The following is an 8,921-nucleotide window of genomic DNA, read 5'->3' as shown; positions in this document are numbered from 1 at the left end:
ATGGGGATTCCCTTCTTTGATTGGTTGGGCTGGCCCATGTGATCTCAGGGGCGCCTGTGCCCCTGGGATATGTGGCCCTCTAAGTAGGCCTATGCTTGGAGGTCCAGGAGCGCGAGTCTCCGTGGATCCTGAGGCAGAAGGTAAGTGCGTTGATTTTTTGCTGGTCGGAGGCATCCACCCGCGGGAAGCTTCCGACCGCAAATTCAGCCCCATTATTTTTCATAAGATATAGACAGATGAGGCACAATATAGATGTTACAAGGTGGTATATTAATAGAGGTATTGGTTTATCATTTCAGATGGGACTCTTCACTTCAACTTGCTGTACTTTCTGTTCTTATTTCAGATTTCCAGCTTTCAGGTTTTTTTCTCTGCCTCTCAGCTTCCGCCTTTTGCTTGTTCTCCGAGTGTGGGGAAAATCAGAGTTTTGGTATGCGATAATCACGGCTGTTAGCATTTCTCAAACCACCCCACGTCGAACAGCATAACTCTGACTAACCCTTTGAGACCACAGGCAGAAGCAGGAAGAAGGATGTGGGCAGGATGTCTGAGAAGCTGGAGGAAGATAGGCAGCAACAGATAATTGATCTTGAAGTCACGAGTGAAGACCTACATTAATCATCATCATCATAGCCGGTCTCTCGAAACGAGGATGACTTGCTTCAATGCCAAAAAAAGGACGAGTTCACAAGTGTTTCAATGAAGGACCCGAACTACATCAAGGGTGGAAGATGCCTGTGCGTGGACTTTTTTTAACGTGGGGTGGACGTTGCACACCAGCCACCACATGGGCTCGACAGAGCTAGGCCTTGGTCCAGTGGCAAGGGTTAACCAGGACGACTGGAGACCAGCTCTGCTGCACGGACCTAGTGCACACACATATCGCAGTGTGAGTTGGCCCTAGCTGCTCCTGGGCCCCCGGCCCCGAACACGTGCCTCCCCTGGGCCCCAATCACGTCCCTCTACAGCCTCTCGCCGCTCCTTAGCCCCGATCTCGCCGCTCCTGCTGCATCTGCCCAAGCTCCAATCACCGACCTGGATCTTGGTGATGTCCCTCTTCGCTGCTGTCGCCCTCTTGCACCAGCTCGCGCTGTACCCTGTAGTAACATGCCTCCACGCTGCCCATTGCTGCCGCTCGCTGCTCCTTTTATGACCCCGACCTGATGTTCCCTCGCAGGTCGGGGCTTCCACGCTGCCCACTCGACACTGCAAACGAAAACAGGTTTCTATAACAAGCCCCTAACCCCTGGCAACAAGTTTAAAATCCTCCCCGATGTTTTGGGGATCAAGTGGGGTTAATGATTTCCTCTAGCAATTCCCGCCAATACATAGCGACGTTGTAACATGCTGGTGGTGATTTCCAGGGGTTAACATTTGCAGCAAGGGTGTCAACACGGCAAAATACACCGCGCCATGTTGCTACACATAACGACCAAAGAAAATCGTAATCCAGGATTGGGATCAGCCATCAAACCCTCTGTAGTTGGATTGCCTGCTGACACTCACATAGGAACAGGAGGAGGCCATTCAGCCCTTCGAGCCTGTTCCGCCATTCAATGAGATCATGGCTGATCTGTGACCCAACTCCATCAATGCTCACATCTTGAGGAATTATCTTCAAGACGAGCTACCAGAGGCTAGCTGATGCCTGTGGTGCCGTGTGCCAGAAGCAAAGGCTTCTTGGTGAGGGTCAGAAATGCAATAGAATCATAGACACCTACAGCACAGAAGGAGGCCATTCGGCCCATTGTGTCCGTGCCAGCCGAAAAAGAGCTATCCAGCCTAATCCCACTTTCCAGCACTAGGTCCGTAGCCCTGTAGGTTACGGCACTTCAAGTGCACATCCAAGTATTTTTTAAATGCGATGAGGGTTTCTGCCTCTACCACTCTTTCAGGCAGTGAGTTCCAGACCCCCACCACCCTCTGGATGAAAAAAAGCTCTCAACTCCCCACTAATCCTTCCACCCATTGCTTTAAATCTTCACAACAGGAAGATAATTAAAAAAAACACAATTTGTGCAGTGGGTATTTGTCAGGGCCATCAGGTGCTGAACAGAACATTATTCACATCAATTGTTCTTAGGCTAGATGATGCAACTTAAAGCCCTAACCTCGGAACAGCATCATCTCCTGTACTAATTAGAATGCTCCCATTTCTCACACCACTCATTCTTGTAGCTTTTCTGAACTAATGTGGTCAGTGAGACACAAGGCAAATATTCAAGTGGTGTGGAGCCGAGCCAATTCCTCGAAGTGAGTTATGAGGAGAAACACAGGCTTTTAAGCTTTGAAAAGATCACCCGATAGAGGCATACAAGATAGTAAGTAGTATGGAAAATTCAAATCACAAATCACAATAAACAATGACAGGGCAAAAGCCAAATTTCGGTCTAAAATCTGAAGTTTTTTCATGAAGTGTGCATTTCTGCGTACAGTCTCGTAGCCAAAAAAAACTTGAATAATTGAAGAAACAGATGAACACTAGGATGGAGGGGACGGCGGCAAAAAGACGACAGGACTCTTGTGGATGTATGAGACAAGGGCTTTAGTCACGTGCTGACAGGCCTGCTGTGCATTCCCAATTTCTCCTTTTTATAATCACACATTAGGTGGAAACTCAAAACCTTTCATCCAAATCTATAGAAGAAAACGGTAGATAACCATGGCTGAAGTGCATTGGTTTTATTGGATTATTGGTTTGAGGTGATCAATTTAGAAGTCACCTTTCTTGCCTCAACTGTGGCCAATCCCATTTGGCAGTAAGTGGGCTGAGATTCCCCACCATTCCATCGTCCTCTTCCAGCCATCCCAAGAAAACAGGCATCTGGACAAAATGCACCTGGTCAATACTCTCTCCCCTCCACACCCCGTCTCCAACCTTCATGATAGCAACATAGAAAATAGGTGCAGGAGTAGGCCATTCGGCCCTTCGAGCCTGCATCACCATTCAATATGATCATGGCTGATCATGCATTTCAGTACCCCATTCCTGCTTTCTCTCCATATCCCTTGATCCCTTTAGCCGTGAGGGCCACATCTAACTCCCTCTTGAATATATCTAATGAACTGGCCTCGACAACTTTCTGTGGTAGAGAATTCCACAGGTTCACAACTCTCTGAGTGAAGAAGTTTCTCATCTTGGTCCTAAATGGCTTACCCCTTATCCTTAGGCTGTGATCCCTGGTTCTGGACTTCCCCAACATCGGGAACATTCTTCCTGCATCTAACCTATTCAATCACGTCAGAATTTTATATGTTTCCATGAGATTCCCTCTCATTCTTCTAAATTCCAGTGAATACAAGCCTAGTCGATCCAGTCTTTCTTCATATGTCAGTCCTGCCATCCCAGGAATCAGTCTGGTGAACCTTCGCTGCACTTCCTCAATAGCAAGAATATCCTTCCTCAGATTAGGAGACCAAAACTGTACACAATATTCCAGGTGTGGCCTCACCAAGGCCCTGTACAACTGCAGCAAGACCTCCCTGCTCCTATACTCGAATCCTCTTGCTGTGGTAGAGAATTCCACATGCCCACAACTCTCAGAGCAGCGTCGGAGGTGCGTGGAGAGGCATGAGTCCAGCGTCAGTGAGAGGCCTATAAAGGCCCAACTTGTGCAGCTACAGGGAGAAGGCAAAAAAGTAGAAAGAAACAGAAAGGTGACATCACAGCCAAGGGGGTAAGTGATTGGCTGGTGATTGGTGAGTAGTTTTTCTTTTTTCTCTTCTATAACAGTGAGTAAACTTTAGCATTGGTGTTGTCAATTTAAGTTAATCTAAGGGTTAAGTCATGATAGGAAAGCTCGGTCACGTGATATGCTCCTCTTGTACCATGTGGGAACTCAGGGACACTTCCAGTGTCCCTGACGACTATGTGTGCGGGAAGTGTATCTGCCTCCAGCTCCTGACGGACCGCGTTGCGGAATTGGAGCTGAGGGTGGATTTACTCTGGAGCATCCACGATGCTGAGAATGACGTGAGTAGCACGTGTAGCGAGTTGGTCTGACCGCAGGTGAAGGGTCCACAACCAGCAAGGGAATGGAAGACCAGCAGGAAGAGCAGTGCAAGGAAGGTAGTGCAGGAGTCCCCTGCGGTCATCCCCTGCAAAACAGATACACCGCTTTGGGTACTGTTGAGGAGGATGACTCATCAGGGGAAGGCAGCAGCAGCCAAGTTCATGGCACCGTGACTGGCTCTGCTGCACAGAAGGGTGGGAAAAAGAGTGGGAGAGCTATAGTGATAGGGGACTCTATTGGAAGGGGAATAGATAGGAGTTTCTGCAGCCGAAACCGAGACTCCAGGATGTTGCCTCACTGGTGCGAGGGTTAAGGATGTCTCGGAGCGGCTGCAGAGCATTCTGGAGAGGGAGGGTGAACAGCCAGTTGTCGTGGTATATGTAGGTACCAACGATATAGGGAAGAGGTCCTACAAGCTGAATTTAGGGAGCTAGGAGTTAAATTAAAAAGTAGAATCTCAAAGGTAGTAATCTCTGGATTGCTACCAGTGCCACGTGCTAATCAGAGTAGAGGGAGCAGGATAGTTAGAATAAATACATGGCTTGAGCAGTGGTGCAAGAGGGAGGGATTCAAATTCCTGGGACATTGGAACCAGTTCTGGAGGAAGTGGGACCTGTACAAAAGGGACGATCTGCACTTGGGCAGGACTGGAACTGATGTCCTAGGGGTAACATTTGCTAATGCAGTTCGGGAGTGTTTAAACTAATATGGCAGGGGGATGGGAACCTATGCAGCGAGATAGGGCGAAGTAATATGGAGTCAGAAACAGATGGTAGAAAGGTAAAAAGCAATAGTGGAAGGCCGAGTAAACGAAGGCAAGAAATAAAAAGGGCCACACTACATCATAATTCTAAAAGGACAAAGGGTGTTAAAAAAACAAGCCTGAAGTCTTTGTGTCTTAATGCAAGGAGTATCCGTAATAAGGTGGATGAATTAACTGTGCAAATAGATGTTAACGGATATGATGTGATTGGGATTATAGAGACATGGCTCCAGGATGATCAGGGCTGGGAACTCAACATCCATGGGTATTCAACATTCAGGAAGGATAGAATAAAAGGAAAAGGAGGTGGGGTAGCATTGTTGGTTAAAGAGGAGATTAATGCAATAGTTAGGAAGGACATTAGCTTGGATGATGTGGAATCTATATGGGTAGAGCTGCAGAACACCAAAGGACAAAAAACGTTAGTGGGAGTTGTGTATAGACCTCCAAACAGTAGTAGTGATGTTGGGGAGGGCATCAAACAGGAAATTAGGGCTGCATGCAATAAAGGTGCAACAGTTATCATGGGTGACTTTAATATGCATATAGATTGGGCTAACCAAACTGGAAGCAATACGGTGGAGGAGGATTTCCTGGAGTGCATAAGGGATGGTTTTCTAGACCAATATGTCGAGGAACCAACTAGGGGGGAGGCCATCTTAGACTGGGTGTTGTGTAATGAGAGAGGATTAATTAGCAATCTCATTGTGCGAGGCCCCTTGGGTAAGAGTGACCATAATATGGTGGAATTCTACATTAGGATGGAGAATGAAACAGTTAATTCAGAGACCATGGTCCAGAACTTAAAGAAGGGTAACTTTGAAGGTATGAGGCGTGAATTGGCTCAGATAGATTGGCGAATGATACTTAAGGGGTTGACTGTGGATGGGCAATGGCAGACATTTAGAGACCGCATGGATGAACTACAACAATTGTACATCCCTGTCTGGCGTAAAATTAAAAAAGGGAAGCTGGCTCAACCGTGGCTATCAAAGGAAATCAGGGATAGTATTAAAGCTAAGGAAGTGGCATACAAATTGGCCAGAAATAGCAGCGAACCCGGGGACTGGGAGAACTTTAGAACTCAGCAGAGGAGGACAAAGGGTTTGATTAGGGCAGGGAAAATAGAGTACGAGAGGAAGCTTGCAGGGAACATTAAGACGGACTGCAAAAGTTTCTATAGATATGTAAAGAGAAAAAGGTTAGTAAAGACAAACGTAGGTCCCCTGCAGTCAGAATCAGGGGAAGTCATAATGGGGAACAAAGAAATGGCAGACCAATTGAACAAGTACTTTGGTTCGGTATTCACTAAGGAGGACACAAACAACCTTCCAGATATAAAAGGGGTCAGAGGGTCTAGTAAGAAGGAGGAACTGAGGGAAATCCTTATTAGTCGGGAAATTGTGTTGGGGAAATTGATGGGATTGAAGGCCGATAAATCCCCAGGGCCTGATGGACTGCATCCCTGAGTACTTAAGGAGGTGGCCTTGGAAATAGTGGATGCATTGACAGTCATTTTCCAACATTCCATAGACTCTGGACCAGTTCCTATGGAGTGGAGGGTAGCCAATGTAACCCCACTTTTTAAAAAAGGAGGGAGAGAGAAAACAGGGAATTATAGACCGGTCAGCCTGACCTCAGTAGTGGGTAAAATGATGGAATCAATTATTAAGGATGTCATAGCAGCGCATTTGGAAAGAGGTGACATGATAGGTCCAAGTCAGCATGGATTTGTGAAAGGGAAATCATGCTTGACAAATCTTCTGAAATTTTTTGAGGATGTTTCCAGTAAAGTGGACAAGGGAGAACCAGTTGATGTGGTATATTTTGACTTTCAGAAGGCTTTCGATAAGGTCCCAAACAAGAGATTAATGTGCAAACTTAAAGCACATGGGATTGGGGGTAGTGTGCTGACATGGATTGAGAACTGGTTGTCAGACAGGAAGCAAAGAGTAGGAGTAAATGGGTACTTTTCAGAATGGTAGGCAGTGACTAGTGGGGTACCGCAAGGTTCTGTGCTGGGGCCCAGCTGTTTACACTGTACATTAATGATTTAGACGAGGGGATTAAATGTAGTATCTCCAAATTTGCGGATGACATTAAGTTGGGTGGCAGTGTGAGCTGCGAGGAGGATGCTATGAGGCTGCAGAGTGACTTGGAATGGTTAGGTGAGTGGGCAAATGCATGGCAGATGAAGTATAATGTGGATAAATGTGAGGTTATCCACTTTGGTGGTAAAAACAGAGAGACAAACTATTATCTGAATGGTGACAGATTAGGGAAAGGGGAGGTGCAACGAGACTTGGGTGTCATGGTACATCAGTCATTGAAGGTTGGCATGCAGGTACAGCAGGCAGTTAAGAAAGCAAATGGCATGTTGGCCTTCATAGCGAGGGGATTTGAGTACAGGGGCAGGGAGGTGTTGCTACAGTTGTACAGGGCCTTGGTGAGGTCACACCTGGAGTATTGTGTACAGTTTTGGTCTCCTAACTTGAGGAAGGACATTCTTGCTATTGAGGGAGTGCAGCGAATGTTCACCAGACTGATTCCCGGGATGGCGGGACTGACATATCAAGAAAGACTGGATCAACTGGGATTGTATTCACTGGAGTTCAGAAGAATGAGAGGGGATCTCATAGAAACGTTTAAAATTCTGACGGGTTGAGACAGGTTAGATGCAGGAAGAATGTTCCCAATGTTGGGGAAGTCCAGAACCAGGGGTCACAGTCTAAGGATAAGGGGTAAGCCATTTAGGACCGAGATGAGGAGAAACTTCTTCACCCAGAGAGTGGTGAACCTGTGGAATTCTCTACCACAGAAAGTTGTTGAGGCCAATTTACTAAATATATTCAAAAAGGAGTTAGATGTAGTCCTTACTACTAGGGGGATCAAGGGGTATGGCGAGAAAGCAGGAATGGGGTACTGAAGTTGCATGTTCAGCCATGAACTCATTGAATGGCTGAATGGCCGAATGGCCTACTCCTGCACTTATTTTCTATGTTTCTATGTTTCTATGAAGGCCAACATATCATTTGCTTTCTTTACTGCCTGCTGAACCTGCATGTCAACCTTCAATGACTGATGTACCATGACATCCAGGTCTCGCTCCCTTTACCAATCTGTCACCATTCAGATAATAGTCTGCCTTCCTGTTTTTACCACTAAAGTGGATAACTTCACATTTATCCACATTATACTGCATCTGCCATGCATTTGCCCACTCACCTAACCTGTCCAAGTTCCCCTCTTAGCATCCTCCTCACAGCTCACACTGCCGCCCAGCTTAGTGTCATCTGCAAACTTGGAGATATTACATTCAATTCCTTCGTCTAAATCATTAATGTTTATTGTAAATAGCTGGGATCCCAGCAGTGAACCTTGCGGTACCCCATTATTCACTGCCTGCCATTCTGAAAAGGACCCGTTTATTCCTACTCACTGCTTCCTGTCTGCCAACCAGTTTTCTATCCATGTCAGTATATTACCCCCAATACCATGTGCTTTAATTTTGCACACTAATCTCTTGTGTGGGACCTTGTCAAAAGCCTTTTGAAAGTCCAAGTACACCACATCTACTGGCTCCCCTTTGTCCACTCTACTAGTTACATCCTCAAAAAATTCTAGATTTGTCAAGCATGATTTCCCTTTCATAAATCCATGCTGACTTGGACCGATCCTGTCACTGCTTTCCAAATGCGCTGCTATTACATATTTAATAATATCTTTAATAATAATATATTAGCGAAGTCATTCTGGAAGCTCTGCAAGGTCATTTCAGAGACATATTCATAGAATCATAGCATACAGCAGCCCATCGTTCCTGTGCTGGCTCTTTGAAAGAGCCACCCAATTAGTCCCACTCCCCCCGCTCTTTCCCCCAAACTCTGCAAATGTTTCTTTTCAAGTATATATTCAATTCCCCTTTTAAAAGCTACGATGTAATCTGCTTCCACCACCCTTTCAGGCAATGCATTCCATATCACAACTCGCTGTCAAAAAAAATTCTAATCTCCCCTCTGGTTCATTTGCCAATTATCTTAAATCTGCGTCCTCTGGTTACCGATCCTCCTGCCACTGGAAACCGTTTCTCCTTATTTACTCTGATCAAAACCCCTCTTATTTTAAACACCTCTATTAAATTTCCC

Source organism: Pristiophorus japonicus, chromosome 6 (assembly GCF_044704955.1).
Source record: "Pristiophorus japonicus isolate sPriJap1 chromosome 6, sPriJap1.hap1, whole genome shotgun sequence".
Lineage (NCBI taxonomy): Eukaryota > Metazoa > Chordata > Chondrichthyes > Pristiophoridae > Pristiophorus > Pristiophorus japonicus.
This window is presented reverse-complemented; position numbering follows the sequence as displayed.